This window comes from Balaenoptera borealis (assembly GCF_965194805.1).
Source record: "Balaenoptera borealis genome assembly, chromosome: 6".
Classification (NCBI taxonomy): Eukaryota; Metazoa; Chordata; class Mammalia; order Artiodactyla; family Balaenopteridae; genus Balaenoptera; species Balaenoptera borealis.
The window spans coordinates 82,084,566-82,104,506 of record NC_138863.1 but is presented as its reverse complement, the minus strand read 5'-3'; the positions used below and the strand labels follow the sequence as shown (position 1 = coordinate 82,104,506).

At 35.6% G+C, this 19,941-nt stretch overlaps 1 protein-coding gene across 25 annotated transcripts in view; it reads left to right on the top strand.

The window, feature by feature from the left end:
- MBD5 (methyl-CpG binding domain protein 5) overlaps window positions 1–19,941 on the top strand; it is a 412,237-nt gene that overhangs the window by 322,288 nt on the left and 70,008 nt on the right. The window contains exon 7 of one of the 25 annotated variants that reach the window (XM_082397236.1): window positions 15,292–15,374. The exons of the other annotated variants lie outside the window; for them this stretch is intronic. The gene's annotated coding sequence lies outside the window, so the exon portion shown is untranslated. The remainder of the gene's footprint in view (window positions 1–15,291; window positions 15,375–19,941) is intronic. 25 annotated transcript variants of the gene reach the window in all.

Here is a 19,941-nt window from a genome sequence, read left to right as displayed (position 1 = left end):
TCTGCATACAGGTCTTTTGTCTCCTTAGGTAGGTTTATTCCTAGGTATTTTATTCTTTTTGTTGCAATGGTAGAGGGAGTGTTTCCTTAATTTCTCTTTCAGATTTTTCATCATTAGTGTATAGAAATGCAAGAGATTTTGTGCATTAATTTTGTATCCTGCTACTTTACCAGATTCATTGATTAGCTCTAGTAGTTTTCTGGTGGCATCTTTAGGATCTTCTATGTATAGTATCATGTCATCTGCAAACAGTGACCGTTTTACTTCTTCTTTTCTGATTTGCATTCCTTTTATTTCTTTTTCCTCTCTGATGGCTGTGGCTAAAACTTCCAAAACTATGTTGAATAATAGTGGTGAGAGTGCAACCCCTGCCTTTTAATTGGGGTATTTAGACCATTTATGTTTGATACGGTAATTGATTTGGGTAGGTTTGTCTATCATTTTGCTGTTTGTCCCATGTTTTTTATTTTGTATTTGTCCCATTTGATCTTTGTTCTTTTCCCCTTCTCCTTCTATTTTCCTTTTTTGTGTAGTATAAACCTCATATTACATTTTTAAAAATTTAAATTGTTAATTATCTTTAAAGATATTTAAATGCAAGAAAAAGATTTGATATGTTTAGCCAAATAATTTCTATTTCTGGTGCTCTACACTCCCTTTGTCTTAGATCCAGATTTCAATCTGGTATTATTTTGCTTCTTCTGAGGGACTTTCTTTATCATTACTTAAATTCTTTCAGCTTTGTATATCTGAAAAAGTCTTTGTATCACCTTCATTTTTGAAAGATACTTTTGCTGTCTATAGAACTCTAGGTTGACAGATTTGGGGGAATTTTTTAGTACTTTAAAGATGAGAGCTCACAGTCTTCTCACATGCATTCTTTTCAGTGAGGAATCTGCTGTCATCCTTAACTTTGGTCTTCTGTATATAACACATTCCCCCATCCCTCAGCTGCTTTTCAGACTCTCTTATTTCGAGCAATTTGATTATGATGTGCCTTAGGGTAGTTTTCTTCATACTTTTTGTGTTTGGGATTTATTTTGTTTCTTAGGTCTCTGGGCTTATAATTATCACTAAATCCAAGAAAATTTTAGCCATTGTTTCTTTCAATTGTTTTGTTCCTGCTTTCTTCTTTCCTTCAGGAATTCCAGTTACACACTTGAATTACACTTGAATCATCCCACACGTCACTGACACTGTCCGTGTTTTTTTCAGTCTCTTTTCTTTCTCCATTTCATTTTGGATAGTTTCTATTCTTATGTCTTCACATTTACTAATCTTTTCTGCAGTGTCTAATCCACTGTTAATCCCATTCAGTGTATTTTTCACCTCATAGTTTTTGTCTCTAGAAGTTCAATTTGGGTTGTTTTTTTGTTTTGTTTTGTTTTGTTTTACTATCTTGCATATCTCTTTATATTTTACTATCTTGCATATCTCTTTTACAGTTACAGTAACTCTGCCAGTGTTACAGTTACAGTAACTCTGCCAATGTTCTTATCTGCTAATTCTAAAATCTGTAAGTCTGGATCAGTTTCAATTGATTGATTTTTTAATTGAAATTTTTATTCATTTAATTGTAGATTCACATGCAATTGTAATAAATAATACAGAGAAATCCCATATATTCTTTACCCATTTTCTGCCAATGGTAACATCTTGTAAAACCGGTATAATATCATAACCAGAATATACTGATACAAAGCACTGATCTTGTTCAGATTTCTTTGATTTTACTGGTACTCATTCATGTGCATGTATGTGTATTTAGTTCTGTACAGTTCTATCCCGTGTGTACAATTCTGTCCCATGTGTAAGTTCTGTTCTCTGTTTCTAAAATTTTGTCACTTCAAAAATGTTAAATAATGGAATTATATAGTATATAACCTTTGGGGATTGGCTTTTTTCACTCAGCATAATTCCCTGGAATTTCATTCAAGATTGACTGGTTTTATGCCTCACCACATGTTTTATTTTCCTGCTTTTTCCATGTCTGATCATTTTTACTTCATGTTAGACACTGTGAATTTTTCCTTCTTGAGTCCTGGGTATTTTTGTATGCCTTTAAATATTCTTCAGCTTTGCTCTGGAGTGCACTTAAGCTACTTGGAAATAACAGTTTAATCCTTTTAAGTCTTGCTTTTAAAACTCATTAGGTGGGACCAGAACAATGTTTAGTCTAAGTCTACGTATTCCCCACTATTAGGCAAGACACTTCTGAGTATGCTACTCTATACCTAATGAATTATGAAGTATTCTAGTTCCAAGCCCAGTGTGAATGCCAAGTGCTATTCTCTCTATCCTTTCAGGGAATTCTTTCCTCAGCCTCAGTTATTTTCCTCACATGCATGCACTTATCAGTACTCTGAGGGATGCTCAAAGGGAGCCTTCCACAGATATCTGCATTTCTCTCCCTGCGGCTCTCTCTTCTCCGGCATTCTGTCCTGCAAATTCACACTGCCTTGGTCTCCCCTGACTCTTCAGCTACATCTCCTCAACTTAGTCTGCTGAGCTCCAACTGGGTTCACCCTCTTTGCCCACAGAATAGAAACTCACTCAAGGCAATAAGCTAGGGCATTTTTAGGGCTCATCTCCTTTGTTTCCTATTTCTGAAAGATCACTGACCTTGATTGACTGATGTCTAATGTCTTAAAAACCATTGTTTCATATATTTTGTCTGGGTTTTTTTTTTGTTGTTATTTCAAGCAAGTGGGCAAATATGACCCCTGTTATTCCATCTTGGCTGGAAGTCAGAGTCCTCTATGATTTATTCTTAATCAAATTTATTTTTTCATTTTGACACAAGATCTATTCTCTTTGATCAAGAAAACAGAAACAAAATTGAAATTTAATTGTCTTTTCATTTCATTTTATTATTTCAGTGTTTATCCAAATAAAAGTCTTTCTCTGAATCTTCTTCTTGTTCCAATCATAACTTTAAAAGTTCCTTTTATATCTTTAGGATTTTTCTAAAGCCCAATTCATTCTGTACTTGATAAAAGTTTTTATATTTTTCTTGCATGCCTTTTCATTTTTCCCTTCTTTTCTTTCTACTTTTCTTCCTTCTTTCCATTCAATAAGTATTTATTGAAGGCCTATAATGTGCCAGATGCTGTGTTAAGCACTGAGGATAACTTATGGAAAGGATAGACAAAGTCCTTACTCTGTTGCTTAAATTCTAGTGATGAGAAAGGCAATAAACATAAACAGATTATTTTAGTCAGGAATATGTGCTATGAAGAAAATAAACAAGATGGCATTTTGAGGTGATGTTTGAGCTCAGATATTAGAAGGGTTTAGGAGAGGGAACAGCAACTGCAAAAGCCCAAAGTCAAGAATAAGTGTGATATATTCAATAAACTGAAAAAGGACACAACTGGAGAGTCATTTACAAAGAAGAGACTGGTACAAAATGTAGTCAGGGAAATATCAAGAAGTCAAATCACATAAAGTCTTAAAGGCTGAATCTTCGGTTTATATGACTTTTCTTTTGCTTTTGAAACATACCTCTTTATACCTAAGCCACATGGAAAGCTCCCTGTTCAACCCCTTGAGCCTCTACATAACTCTCTGGTTTCTTCATCTTTGGGCTTAGGCTGGTTGTATGGTCATGGTCAGAGTGTCCTTTTTTTTTTTTTTTTTAATTTCAAAACTTTCTTTTCATTCCTTATAATAGTTGCTGACAATGCACTTTTGTCTGTCTTTGAATACTTTGAAATACGCTTTCCCAAAGTGTAAGATACCTTTGTGACCCCACCCAGTGTGCACTTCCTAGGCTATTACAATCTCCAGGAGAACATGAGCGATTTCTCCAATTATATTCCAATTATAACTGTTATTATTATTCACAGTTAAACACAAAGAAGTACTTTTAAGAGACAGTTGAGAACAGGCATCCAAAATTTTGTCAGGCTCTCAGCCTTTATCACAAAAACTTCTATCAGATTGCTTCTCCCAATCCATTCTTTTTTTTTTAAATTTTTTAAAATTAATTTTTATTGGAGTGTAGTTGATTTACAATACTGTGTTACTTTCTGCTGTACAGCAAAATGAATGAGTTATACATATCCATATATCCACTCTTTTTTAGATTCTATTCCCATATAGGTCATTACAGAGTATTGAGTAGAGTTACCTGTGCTATACACTAGGTTCTTATTAGTTATCTATTTTATATATAGTATTGTGTATATGTCAATCCCAGTCTCCCAATTTATCTCTCCCTGCCCCTTCCCCCTTGGTAACCATAAGTTTGTTTTCTACATCTGTGGCTCTATTTCTGTTTTGTTAATAGGTTCATTTGTACTATTTTTTTGGATTCCACATATAAGCGGTATCATATTTGTCTTTCTCTGTCTGACTTAACTTCACTCAGTATGACAAACTCTGGGTGCATCCATGTTGCTGCAAATGGCATTATTTTGTTCTTTTTTATAGCTGAGTAATATTCCATTGTATATATGTACCACAGCTTCTTTATCCATTCCTCCATCGATGGACATTTAGGTTGCTTCCATGTCCTGGCTATTGTAAATAGTGCTGCAGTGAACATTGGGGTTCATGTATCTATTCAAATTATGGTTTTCTCCAGATATATGCCCATGAGTGGGATTGCTGGATCATATGGTCCAATCCATTCTTTTTTTTTTAATATTTATTTATTTATTTATTTGGTTGCACCAGGTCTTAGTTGCGGCAGGCGGGCTCCTTAGTTGTGGCGTGCATGTGGTATCTAGTTCCCAGGCCCCCTGCATTGGGAGCACGGAGTCTTAACCATTACACCACCAGGGAAGTCCCCTGGTGCAATCCATTCTTAACACAGCAAAAAAGAGATACCTTCCTAAAGTGCAATTAAAGTTTTGTCACTCCTATGCTTATACTCTTGAAAGCTTCCCGTTGCAATTAAAAAAAAATTCACAACATGATTATGAATAATGAGGCCCTACCTGATTCCCTCCCTGCCTATTTCTCCAGCCTCATCTCATGCCACTCCCCACTTCCCTCATTACATTTCAGCAACGTGAATCTTCCTTCAGTTTCTGGATCACACCCAGTGCTTTTCCAGCTCTGGAATTTTGCACATGCTGTTTCCTTTGCCTAGAATACTCTTCCCCAGATTCCCTTCTCATGGCCAGTTTCTCTCTCATCTTTCAGGTCTCACTTAAATTTCATCTCCTCAGGAAGGACTTCCCATCTCTCTAAGGGAGATCTTTCCTACCCCTCACCCTTGTTCTCCCTTAGGTCCTTATTTATTTCTTTCATAGCACTTAACATGACTGCCAGTTATTTTATTTATATATTCACTTCTTGATTTTTGGTCTGTCTCCACCACTGCATTGTAAGCCTCCCAATTGTAGGATCCCCAGTACCTACAACTATGTCTGATACGTAGTAAGCCATAATGAAGGATTTAAATAATTTCATTTGATTTTTTACCTAGTTCATATACTTTTGAATGAGTGAATGAATAACAATATTATAAACAAATCATAAAACTTAGAATAAAACTGACTTTTCAACAAAGATTTTCTTTAATACTGAAGTATTAAAAAGTCCAGTGAGGGAAAGGACATATAGGTATTGTAAAATTCTCATTATCTGAATTACTGGTTCAGGGTGACCCAGTTACTCTAAACACATCTAGAGCTGACCAAATGAAAAAGATTAAGAACAGTATCATCTCACAAAATGCATTTTTACTAAATATAATTTCATTTTCAATTGTTAATGACAAGTCGTCTTTTTGTATTTTATAAGATTAATCAAGACTTGGTAATATGAAATTTCCCTGTGGCTTTCTGGTATTTTATATATATGTATGTGTGTATGAATATTTATATATTTATATGTATAGTCATATATATATGAAGTAGATTGAGGCCACCAAAAATTTTCCTAGAAAAATAGAATTTATACAGTAGTGAGCTGTTTGTGATGTCTGATATAACACCAAAGTTGAAAATATGAAATAGTGTGGGATTTTATCTCTTTATCATTCAGCATTAATTGCATAATACAGTTAAATCAAAGCACTTGTATTACAATATCCTGGTGTTTTTTTCAAACAGAATATTTTTGTCTGTTGAAAAAAAAAAGGGGGTGGGGGGGGGCATGGAATTCCCTGGCAGTCCAGTGGTTAGGACTCGGAGCTTTCACAGCCGTGGCCTGAGTTTGATCCCTGGTCAGGGAACTAAGATCCCACAAGCCACACAGTGTGGCCACAAAAGAAAAAGATATTGTCTGTTGAAGTGTTCATACTTAAAATATACAAATTATTGCTGCAGTTGTCTTTTGAAGTGTTCATGCCTGAAACATTAAAACTATCATTGCAGTCTCATCTTTGGATTTATTTATTGTTTATTACTAGTAAGAAATGACCTGGTAATATAAATTTGAAATTTACTTGAGGGTTTCAGGATTATTTTCTTATAAATTTGGTAAATTCCTTTTACTTGTCCCTCTTGTTTTCAGTGTAAAAATTTGTAGCTATGTTTTGTTGTTACCTGCTGTGTTTAATAGATGACTTATATGTCAGCATCTGTTTTCTGATTCTAATTTGGATATCTTTCTGACAAAAATAATGAATCAATAAATAGTATTACTGCTCAGCTATGAACTAGAATTAATAAATGTTCCTAAAAGTTACATAACTTATTCCAGATACTTTGACTCTCTAGGTCAATAGAGGCTAGTTTATTAGCTTACAGGTTAATCTGAGTCATCAGTATCCTTTTTGAAAACTATAAAAATAAAAATATTAAAACATATCCCTGTTGAAGGTTAGAAACAAAAAGCTTCAATAAAGAGTAAAGTTTTCAAACAGTACCTATAGTTAGAACTAAAAAAATCTTTATCTTTTTATTCTGCACCTTTGCTTCTGTATCAGGTTGCCATGGAAATTTTTTCATTAACATTAGATTGATTTTTTCCAGAGATGAAATTGCTTGCATCATCTCATCTCCTAATATTCCTAAAGCTTCCTAAGCCAACTTTAGTGGTTTAACCTCCAAGTTCCAGATTCCCAAGAATTTCTGCCATGCTGCGTATTCTTGAAACTCAAATGTAACACACTGATGTGTTCAATGTTAATATCAAGGTTACTGCCATGTTTTCATTCATGGTCCAAAAAAAGTGTTTTAAACATTTTAAGTCATCAAGGAAAAACTTTGAATTGTAAGCTGAAGAATTCCAAGGACGTTTACCTAATAAAAATAAACAAAATCAGATGCTTTTATAAAGGCTTATACGTAGTATTCTAGGCTTTTTTGCTATAAAATATTAAAGTTCAAGTTAATGAACAAAGAAAACAGTATTTGATTTGAGTAATTGGACCTTATACACCTCTACGTAATATGTTAAAATTCATACCTGAGTCAGTTCTTAAAAGTAGAACTTCACCTTGTGTAGACTGCCAAAAATAAACATAGTTTTGTCCGAAGTACGTGATTGCTTCATGCCTCTTGAGTGAAGATCCCAAGTGGTTTCCAAAAGTTATTCCTCAGGTTTTGAGGGAACATACCTTGTGTTACTTGTTTTTGAGCACCTAGATTTTTAGTAGATACTCAGTACATGTTTCTTACTAACATGTAATTTTAGTCTAAAATAAGATACAAAAGGCACCCAAGGAAGAAAAGGTTGAAAATTCATGGCATTTGATGTGAAAAGGAACCCAATTTCACCATCAATAGATACAAAAAATACTATTATACATCCTTATGTATGATATTTTAATGTAGCTTAAATGTTTCTACTTTTTTTTTAGGAAGTAGCTTTTTATTTTTCTTTATACAAATACAATTTTTTTAAATTCTGCATCTTTTTTTTTCAAGCCCAAATTTTATTATAAGATTCAGTGAACATAACTCTGTTAAATTGCTAGCACAGTTTCTCACTCTTTCACACACTGTTCTTACAGCTGACAGTGCTCTCCAGACCTCACTTTGAATAGCACTTAGTAGTTAAGTGATCATTTAAAGTTAGGGACGGTACCTAACTTTTGAGCCTTACTTTCTTTATTTGTCCAATGGAACCAGTAATACTTACCCTGGCATTGTCAGAATTAAATGAAATCATTGAAGTGTCTGTCATTGCCTGGCAGATGCTGTATGTCTATTAAATAGTAGTTCATTAATCACCCTCCAATGCCTAGGGAAATTCATAGGAATTTGATTTCTTTTCTTTCCTGCCTTTAGCAAGTCTGTGCATCACAGCCAACTGGAGATCTGGTTTCTTTCAGTCCGACCATGGTGTTTAGAGTCCTTAGGCTTAGCCTGGGAATGTTCATTGTTACTGGCTGGCCTTTGCTTCTGCGCCTTTTCAGTAAACAGCATTCTATCCGGATGGTCTCTCCATAGCAGTACATTAGTGATCATCTCCATTCTAAATGTTTTTACTTTTAGAACATGTTCTTCAACTCATTTTTCCTCACTTGACAGCATGTCTTAGAAATTTTTCCATATCACTGTAGAACTACCTCTTTTAACTGTTGTATTATCTTCCATATTATGAACGTTTTATTATTTACCCATTCCCTAGTTAATAAGCATTAAGGTTGTTTTGTATTTTTCATTCTAATGATCAGTGCTAGTGAATATCATTTTACATAATTCTTTGTGCACATATTTTATTATTTTTCCAAGCATGATAAAGAAGAGGAGCTGCTGTTTCAAAGAATATTCATATCTTAAGTTAATATTGGTGCTGATATATATACCTCCTAAAAGGAGGTAAATGGTCCTTCTACCAGTAGTTTGACACTAGCTGTTACCCCATACTCTTGACCGAACTTGCTATTACCAGTCTTTTAAAAATGTTTACACATCTTAGGAGTGAAAAGTGATGCTTTGTTATTGCTTTATTTTGCATTTTCTGATTACTACTAAGATCGAGCATCTTTTCTTAAGCTTACAGGCCTTTTGGCATTTCCTCTTCTCAGCCTATCCATATTTATGGTCCATTTTTCTTTTGGGCTTTATATCTTTTTTTTATTGATTTTTGGAAGTTACTTATATATTCCAGATACTAATGCTTTAGACTGTTATATGTGTTGCAAATATATTCCCCCTATCAATTGTCTTAACTTTTTTGGTGATTCTTTTGCTGAACCGAAGTTTTAAATTTTGGTGTAGTCAAATTTAACAGTCTTTTTCATTATTGCATTTGCTTTTTGTGTCTCCTTTAGAAGGCTTTCATAAATATAGTTCAGTTAAACATATTATTTTATATTGTCTTACTGCATTTATGCTTTAGCTTGATTTAGTTTTTGTTTTTGACTTAAGTCTTGAATCATCTGGAATGCATTTTTGTAAATTACATGAGTTATGAAAGTAACTCATTTTTTTCCCCAAGTGAGTATACAGTTGTCCCAATGCCATATATTGAACTGGCCATCCCTTTCCTACTGATTTAAAATACCACCTCATAAAAAAAAATAAAATGCCACCTCTATCATCAACTAAATTTGCATATCTATGGGTTTATTTGTGGCCAGTCTCTTCTGTTATACTACTTGCCTATTCTTGTACCAATACTACAACTTTTTAATATGTTTTACTATTTGATAGGCAATTATCCCTTTCTTGTTTTTGTATGTTAGTTTTATACTTAACTACCTTCTAAATACCTTTGTCCTTGGTTCTAATAATTTTCCAGTTTGGGTTCTTTAGGAAAATGATCATGTTGACTTCAGGTACTGACAGCTTTATTTCTTTATTTCTATTAATCATACCTCATTTAATAGTTATATGTCTTACTAAGTATTCAAGACCAAGCCAATTCCACATAAACACCTAAGAAGGGACACATTTTTATCAACTTCTCCAGAAGGTTTTATCCTTCTCTACCTATCCCTCTCCCAAATTTAGTCCTCCGTTCACGCAAGATGGATTGGAGTTTTCTTTCTTTCTTCCTTCCTTCCTTTTTTTTCTTTCTTTATTTTCTTTCTTTCTTTCTTTTTTTTTTAATGAACAGTTCTTTAAGCTTGAGTTACTCCAACCAATATATGGGGCTAGGGGAATTAACAAGGTAGAGAAGCGATTCGAAAGTAGAATAGCCCATTATATTAATCTTTTCTGACCTGAAGTCGAATTTTTCTTTCTCCTTTATTTTTTTGAGCATTTAATCACTTTGCCTTATAATCTTCAAAAGTCTATGTTTTGTCTCCCCAACATTTTAACTCCTTCCGATCAGACTATTTCTCCTGCCTCGTATACTCACAGTTGCTTTCCTCCTCCCCTGATACCTGTACTGCATGTCCTTTAACTTCATATAAACCTGTATTCCAGCTTAGATTCTGTGTTCCATATTTCAGTCACACAAGTGCCATGTCTCAGACTTTATTGCCCCTCTGTCTTTTGCCCACCCCTCTTCAAAACCATGGTCCTATTTTATTTTTGTTTGATTTTCTTACATTTTTTGAAATAATTTCAAACTTACCGAGAAGTTGCAATAGTGCAAAGAACTCTATTCGCACAAATTCAGCAATTAACATTTTGCCATATTTCCTTTATCATTCTCTCTTGCCCCACTCTATGTGAGTGTTTGTGTATATTTTTTAGAATAGTTTGATATTAAATTGCAAAAATCATATACTCTGTTTTGTTTTTGTTTTTTCTGTGCCTATACTCAATAAGCCAGAGGTCCAGCTCTGTCCATACTGCTGTCTTGTCTGAGAAGTCATGTTCTGGTGAATAAGTTCACCTTTTGGATTCTGCCATAAATTCATGATCATTGACCTCAAATTGGCTTTCACCGCTACCTATATATGAGTGACTGTTTTTAAATTTACAAATACAGGGATGTTTGGGGATATCATTTTCTTATGACGTTCTGTATGGAAATTTGATCAGATGATACATTGTGTGTGATTTCATTTCTCTGGAGTCATTGAGATTTCCTTTATGGCCAGCTATTTTTATTTATTTACCAAATATTTACATAACGCTTACTGTGGGTCGGGAGCTAAGTACTTTACAAATCTTCACTTATTCAATTTGCTCAACACTGTGTGGTAGATATTAGTATTATCTTCATTTTGCAGATGAGAAAATTGAAGAACAGAGATGTAACTTACCCTAAGTCACACACCAAGAGGTAGAGTTGAAATTTTACTTTCAGCAGTCTGGGTCCAGAATTCGTGCTCTTAACCACAATTTTTAGGGTTTCCCCCCCAAGATTCTGCTCTTTTCCATCTTGTTCAACCTCACTTTTTAAGAGGCGGGTATTAAAAGTTATGCTTTCAACTTAATTTTCATGGAAACAGTCATTCTCTTTTTATATTTATATTTCATTTGTTTACAAAATATTTTATTAAATTCCTAAATGACACCAGCAAGTGTTATTGACTCAGACAGCTTTGGAAACAACACAGCTGATATTCAAAAGCATATAATTCAGGTGGTAAGAGCAGAAGTAAGCTTTTGCCTGTTTTCAAATGGAAATGCTGTTTTGGGTTTGTTTTTGTAGGTCCTTTTCTTCTCTTGTGTTTCCCACTTAGAGAAGTTCCTTTAGCATTTGTTGTAGAGCTGGTTTGGTGGTGCTGAATTCTCTTAGCTTTTGCTTGTCTGTAAAGCTTTTGATTTCTCCATCAAATCTAAATGAGATCCTTGCCGGGTAGAGTAATCTTGGTTGTAGGTTCTTCCCTTTCATCACTTTAAGTATATCATGCCACTCCCTTCTGGCTTGCAGAGTTTCTGCTGAGAAATCAGCTGTTAACCTTATGGGAGTTCCCTTGTATGTTATTTGTCGTTTTTCCCTTGCTGCCTTCAATAATTTTTCTTTGTGTTTAATTTTTGCCACTTTGATTACTATGTGTCTCGGCGTGTTTCTCCTTGGGTTTATCCTGTATGGGACTCTCTGCGCTTCCTGGACTTGGGTGGCTATTTCCTTTCCCATGTTAGGGAAGTTTTCGACTATAATCTCTTCAAATATTTTCTCGGGTCCTTTCTCTCTCTCTTCTCCTTCTGGTACCCCTATAATGCGAATGTTGTTGCGTTTAATGTTGTCCCAGAGGTCTCTTAGGCTGTCTTCCTTTCTTTTCATTCTTTTTTCTTTAGTCTGTTCCGCAGCAGTGAATTCCCCCATTCTGTGTTCCAGGTCACTTATCCGTTCTTCTGCCTCAGTTATTCTGCTATTGATTCCTTCTAGTGTAGTTTTCATTTCAGTTATTGTATTGGTCATCTCTGTTTGTTTGTTCTTTAATTCTTCTAGGTCTTTGTTAATCATTTCTTGCATCTTCTCAATCTTTGCCTCCATTCTTATTCCAAGGTCCTGGATCATCTTCACTATCATTATTCTGAATTCTTTTTCTGGAAAGTTGCCTATCTCCACTTCATTTAGTTGTTTTTCTGGGTTTTTTTCTTGTTCCTTCATCTGGTACATAGCCCTCTGCCTTTTCATCTTCTCTATCTTTCTGTAACTGTGGTTTTTGTTCCACAGGCTGCAGGATTGTAGTTTTTCTTGCTTCTGTTGTCTGCCCTCTGGTGGTTGAGGCTATCAAAGAGGCTTGATGGGAGGCTCTGGTGGTGGGTAGAGCTGACTGTTGCTGTGGCGGTCAGAGCTCAGTAAAACCTTAACCCACTTGACTGTTGATGGGTGGGGCTGGGTTCCCTCCCTGTTGCTGTGGCGGTCAGAGCTCAGTAAAACCTTAATCCACTTGACTGTTGATGGGTGGGGCTGGGTTCCCTCCCTGTTGGTTGTTTTGCCTGAGGCAACCCAACACTGAAGCCTACCCGTGCTCTTTGGTGGGGTTAATGGCAGACTCTGGGAGGGCTCACGCCAAGGAGAACTTCCCAGAACCTCTGCTGCCAGTGTCCTTATCCCCACGGTGAAACAGAGCCACCACCCGCCTCTGCAGGAGACCCCCCAACACCAGCAGGTAGGTCTGGTTCAGTCTCCCCCAGGGTCACTGCTCCTTCCCCTGGGTCCCGATGCACACATTACTTTGTGTGTGCCCTCCAAGAGTGGGGTCTCTGTTTCCCCCAGTCCTGTCAAAGTCCTGCAATCAATTCCCACTAGGCTTCAAAGTCTGATTCTCTAGGAATTCCTCCTCCCGTTGCCGGACCCCCAGGTTGGGAAGCCTGACGTGGGGCTCAGAACCTTCACTCCAGTGGGTGGACTTCTGTTGTATAAGTGTTCGCCAGTCTGTGAGTTACCCACCCAGCAGTTATGGGATTTGATTTTACTCTGATTGCGCCCCTCCTACCGTCTCACTGTGGCTTCTCCTCTGTCCTTAGACGTGGGGTATCCTCCTTGGTGAAGTCCAGGGACTTCCTGTCAATGATTGTCCAGCAGCCAGTTGTGATTCTGGTGCTGTCGCAAGAGGGAGTGAGAGCACGTCCTTCTACTCCGCCATCTTGGTTAATCGGAAATGCTGTTTTGATTAATTCAGTGATTTGTTTATGTGGAGGTCAGTTAAGAAACTTTCCTCTGTAGTTCAAATCAGAATATGTTCTTCAAGTAAATAAAGGCAAAGTCACTGAAAAGTTATTTTCCATCTGACAGATGTCATTATCAGAAAATAAGTACATAGGAATGAAATTGCATTTGTAAATTAAGATACTTGTAGACCAGCAATGCTTATGTTAGAAATGTCATGGATCTATGATACCAAAGCTGTTTTTAGCTTCATGTGCATAGAGGTTCATCCTATGCTAGGAAGACTGACATGTTTTTTAAAGCTGTATTTCTGATACTCCCTAGCACAAGTTCTCCACTTCAATCTGGTCAGGCTCTTCCCCCATCCCACGGGTATCTAATCTCAGTAAACATATATAAGACTGAGTTGAAAACATTGAAGTCATCTTTATAAAGTATTTCTTGCTTTTCTAACTTATGTAGAAACAATAGCATTGGAATGACCAGGAGAACATCTAGCTCAGAGGAGGTTCTTCGGAGTTTTCCAAACGTTGGACACAAATTTACATTTTTAAATTATATTAAGTATTTTAACACAGTCATAAAAATAACATGCCCACTCACATGTGTTATACCAAATTGTAACACATGAACACATCGTGAAGCAAAAATAAACTGTGCTGCTAGTTTATATTTTTATGAACTGCTGACTAAAGCCTTGCCACCAATTTCCCTGTAGATATTTGAACTTCTTATGAGTATGCATTTTTATTTTTAAGTTTTTAGTTGGCCTTTTTTAAAAACTTGAGTCCATTGTTATATCTCCAAGTCAAATTATGCAAGCAAGAGAATAGCCGTGGCATATGTATGCTCCATTAAATAAATACAAATATGACATAGGGTAGTCTTCCTGCCATGTATCCTTATCACTCCTTAACAATTCAGCAATGGCAAATTAATGTGATAATATTGTATTAACGAAAGTCTTCTTGCTTAATTTAAGTTTTTGGTAGTTCTTACCCATATTTTGTATTCATGATCAGAGACATGAGTAATGATTAGATATAGTCATTCAATTTTGGAAACAGGATTTTCTTTACTTCCCTTCAAGCTTCTAGACCATTTTGATTGCAGCAATTTTAATATTGCCAAAGCCAAATTTGCTATTTTTCAAAAAAGTTGCCATTTACAATAGCTTTTATGTGGTAATCAGAATTGTCTCAATATTATAAAACCAAAACAAAGTACAGAAATAAATTTGTTGATGAAGATTACTTAAATTGCAACTGTCACCTATATCCCTTGGTTTCATATGTTTTATTAATCAAAATAGCCCGTTATTCTTATTGATGGATTTTAATAAGTAATATTATAATTTGGTCTTCCAAAATGAATTATTACCAACAAATCTCTTTTTCTGCTTTTTATAATGGAAGTTCCATTTAGATTTTATTAGACAAAAGAGATCTACAACTAAAATAATTTGAAAACTACTGATCTAGTTCAGTCCATTATTCTTAACAAATTGAAAAATTAAAGCTCAGGTTACATATCTTGCTCAAAGTTATAAGCTAGAAAATTGTAGATACCAAACTTCCTGTTAGTTCACTGTTCTTTCTCTTATGTGTTATCTCATCTCTGAGTTCCTATAGTACATTTAGTTTATGCCATGCCATTTAGCATTTAATGCCATGGTTTGTATACAGGCATTCATTTATTTATTCAACAAGTAATTTTCTGTGTGCCAGATACTCTTTTAGGCACTGGAAATAGTCTCTGAATCCAAAAGTTGAGCTGAAAATAAAATAAGAAAAGTAGATTCTATTCAGCCTTCATTTGATTTTGGTTAAATAAATACACAGCTACAATTAACCGCCTTGTGTATCACTGATTGGTTTTAACATATCATTAAGAACTTTTCTATTTGTGATTATATTTTAGGGGAGTAAACAAAAGTTCTCTAGGTGAGAAAAACAAATAATTCAACTCAAAGCACACGGTTTTCATACCCAGTACCTGATCATGTAAGTATATAAAACAGAATATGGTAAGGGCTCTTACATGCATGTAAGCAATACTGTAGAATGAGATAGTAACTCTAAGCAGGAGACTGGAAGAGGCTTCATGGAGGAGTTGACCCTGGAATTTAGTTAAAGGACAGAAGATTGCTTTAAGAAAGTGAGAGGAAATCTTTCTGTGCCCAGGGAACAACACGTGCATAGGCATAGAGTTGTGAACAGTTGTGGCATTTCCAAGAAAGATTAATGCATTAGAATACTAGGATGTCTTGAGAGAAGTGGTGAATAAGCATTTTTAGGCATCATTATATGATTGAACAACAGAAGTAATGAAATGTGAGGACTTTTTATATTGTACACCAGGTATTCCTCATGCGTCTACCTGTTTCTATTCCTAAGTTCTTTAAGAACACTGATGGTATTTTGTACTTCCCCATTTATGGTGACAAGTGCAGTGCCATACATGGCAAGGGCTCTGTATATCCTTACTGATTAATTACACTCATCATTCACTCAACAAATATTTTTGGCTCCAGCATGTGTAAGATTCTATACTTTGTGCTATGAGAAGTAAAAAAAGTTGCGATACAAAGCCAGCCTTCAAGAAGCTATTGAGCCCAAAGCACAAATTAGTCTGGGATAAACCATAATGGGAAAGAATATTAAAAAAGAATGTCTATATGTGTAAAACTGAGTCACTTTGCTGTACAGCAGAGATTGGCACTACACTGTAAATCAACTATACTTCAATTTTAAAAAGTTTTTTTAATTAACAAGGGTTTTTGTCTGTTATGGTGAATAATACATCCATATGTTCACAGAGCTTATGTTCTTATCAGAGGAGACAGACAATAATAGGATAAATAGTAAAATACAGTATGTTAGATAGTGATGAATACTAAGAAGAAAAGTAAAGTAGGAAAAGAGGGAAATTAATTATCAGACAGGAAAAGGGAAGGTAAAATTATTTAATTTCTCTTGCCTCAGTTTCCTCAACTCTAGAAAAGAAAAAGTAGTAGTACTTACTTACAGGGCTGTGACAAGGCTAAGTGAGTTAACATGTGTATGTATAAAGTCCCAGAAGATGGTAGGATGTCAGCCAGTATTATTTATACATTTGGCCAGAATAACTTTAGCACAACAGTCATCTTATTTTCATCACTTATGGACTTCTTTTATTTTAAGATATACTTTTATTAAAGGATATACTTCCAAACAGTTCTGAACTACTTTATCTATAGAGGAAGGCTCCCTCATCCATATCTTGTTTGTTTTACCTTCTGCTTCCAATGTGGTCACAGCTAATATCACTTTCTTAACTGAAGTGAATCATCATTCTTTCATAGTATTTCTTCTACAGAACAATATTTGCTTATCTAGATGTCAGGGCATCATTTTCTATTTAAGGCATCAGGCAGACATCCATATCTTCGTGTGGAAAATATTCATTAATGCCTCATCACTTATCACATCTCAAGGTTAACAGGTCTAACAAAATGAGACCTTTATGCTTGCTTACCAGCTAAAAATGAGTACCATATTGGGATTATTATTGCCAGATAAATATAGAATCTTCAATATTAATCTTTTGGAACTAAGATCATTTGCATGGATTAGGTAAAGTTTCAGGTCTCCTACTAACCTTTCTTTGCCTGTGTAACCTCTGCACATCCTTAGATGTATCCTGCTTCCCCCTTTCTCTGATCCCTGAAAACTAGACTAGCTCTTTCTTTGTGTTCATTTAGTGCTCCGTACTTAGCCCTAGCACAGCTGGTGTCACTCAGTGTTGTAATTAATTACCTGTTTACCTGACTGCCCAACTCCCTACCCTCCACCTCTCAGACAGTAAGCTCCTTGAGCTAGGGGGACGATGTTCTCTTTATGTCTGGGCCCTGAGTATCTGTTACAGTGCTTCACATGTAGTTGATTCCCAATAAACTTAAAACATTAAATATAATGCCAGGAGTACCTTTAGTATTATCAGGATTATAGAAACGTAGTTATTTAACCTTGGTCCCACATCCCTTAGTTATTTCTTTGTCTCTCTTGGCTGCTTTCTGAGGAATAGCAGTGCTCAAGCATGCTGCTACACCCTGTCCTACACAGTCCCCTGTCTTGCTTTGGCCCAAAATCAAAAAGAAAAAGAAAAAGTAGGCCAGATATCTGGAAAGACCTCAAAGGTAGAGGAGCACCCTCTGGAGTACTATGGTCCAGGATGTGATCCCTACTCTAACAATTTTAAAAAATTGACTTCGCCATTCCTCTCAAGGGTGATGGGCCTCTAGGGTCTGATACAGACCATCTATATATATATATATATATATATATATATATTTTAACATCTTTATTGGAGTATAATTGCTTTACAATGGTGTGTTAGTTTCTGCTTTATAACAAAGTGAATCAGCTATACATATACATATATCCCCATATCTCCTCCCTCTTGCGTCTCCCTCTCATCCTCCCTATCCCACCCCTCTAGGTGATCACAAAGCACCAAGCTGATCTCCCTGTGCTATGCAACTGCTTCCCACTAGCTATCTGTTTTACATTTGGTAGTGTATATATGTCCATGCCAGTCTCTCACTTCATCCCAGCTTACCCTTCCCTCTCCCCGTGTCCTCAAGTCCATTCTCTACGTCAGCGTCTTTATTCCTGTACTGCCCCTAGGTTCTTCAGAACTTTTTTTTTTTTTTTAGATTCCATATATATGTGTTAGCGTATGATATTTGTTTTTCTCTCTCTGACTTACTTCACTCTGTATGACAGTCTCTAGGTCCATCCACCTCACTACAAATAACTCAATTTCGTTTCTTTTTATGGCTGAGTAATATTCCATTGCATATATGTGCCACATCTTCTTTATCCATTCATCTGTCGATGGACACTTAAGTTGCTTCTATGTCTTGGCTACTGTAAATAGTGCTGCAGTGAACATTGTGGTACATGACTCTTTTTGAATTATGGTTTTCTCAGGGTATATGCCCAGTAGTGGGATTGCTGGGTCGTATGGCAGTTCTATTTTTAGTTTTTTAAGGAACCTCCATACTGTTCTCCATAGTGGCTGTATCAATTTACATTCCCACCAACAGTGCAAGAGGGTTCTCTTTTCTCCACACCCTCTACAGCATTTATTGTTTGTAGATTTTTTGATGATGACTATTCTGACTGGTGTGAGGTGATACCTCATTGTAGTTTTGATTTGCATTTCTCTAATGATTAGCAATGTTGAGCATCGTTTCATGTGTTTGTTGGCAATCTGTATATCTTCTTTGGAGAAATGTCTGTTTAGGTCTTCTGCCCATTTTTGGATTGGGTTGTTTGTTTTCTTGATATTGAGCTGCATTAGCTGCTTGTAAATTTTGGATATTAATCCTTTGTCAGTTGCTTCATTTGCAAATATTTTCTCCCATTCTGAGGGTTGTCTTTTCGTCTTGTTTATGGTTTCCTTAGCTGTGCAAAAGCTTTGAAGTTTCATTAGGTCCCATTTGTTTATTTTTGTTTTTATTTCCATTTCTATAGGAGGTGGGTCAAAAAGGATCTTGCTGTGATTTATGTCATGGAGTGTTCTGCCTGTGTTTTCCTCTAAGAGTTTTATAGTGTCTAGCCTTACATTTAGGTGTTTAATCCATTTTGAGTTTATTTTTGTGTATGGCATTAGGGAGTGTTCTAATTTCATTCTTTTACACGTAGCTGTCCAGTTTTCCCAGCACCACTTATTGAAGACACTGTCTTTTCTCCATTGTATATCCTTGCCTCCTTTGTCATAGATTAGTTGACCATATGTGCATGGGTTTATCTCTGGGCTTTCTATCCTGTTCCATTGATCTATATTTCTGTTTTTGTGCCAGTACCATACTGTCTTGATTATGGTAGCTTTGTAATATAGTCCAAAATCAGGGAGCCTGATTCCTCCAGTTCCGTTTTTCTTTCTCAAGATTGTTTTGGCTATTCAGGGTCTTTCGTGTTTCCATACAAATTGTGAAATTTTTTGTTCTAGTTCTGTGAAAAATGCCATTGTTAGTTTGATAGGGATTGCACTGAATCTGTAAATTGCTTTGGGTAGTATAGTCATTTTCACAATGTTGATTCGATATTTGCAAGAATTTAATTTATAAACCCGGTGACCTGTTTGTTGGTTTGTTTTCATTGATTGAAATACCTGTATCTGATATCTAAGTCACTAACTTAATGATATCAAAGCCCCTATGAAATCCATCAGATAATTAGAGGGTTGTTCAATGCCTGTGGAAGCAGAACAAAATGAGTTAAACTGCACCAAGGATTATTTTACCCACGCTGAGGAGCAACCTTGTCCTTGTCTCCCTGATGGCTAGGAGAAAATTAAGTAAGGGGTAATAAAGTCTCAAGTATACTTTTGAAAGTCCTTATAAATTTTTTCCTTATTTGCTAAAAGGAAGCAGTTTTAAAAGTCAGGGGAAGATGTCTTTTTGTAACTCAATAATGATAATGTACAATTTGGTTGCATAATTCTTTGATCTCAACATTAAGTTCCTGAAATAATGATAATGTGGTATTGCTGACAATGGTGCTAAGAAAGAAGGAAAGATAG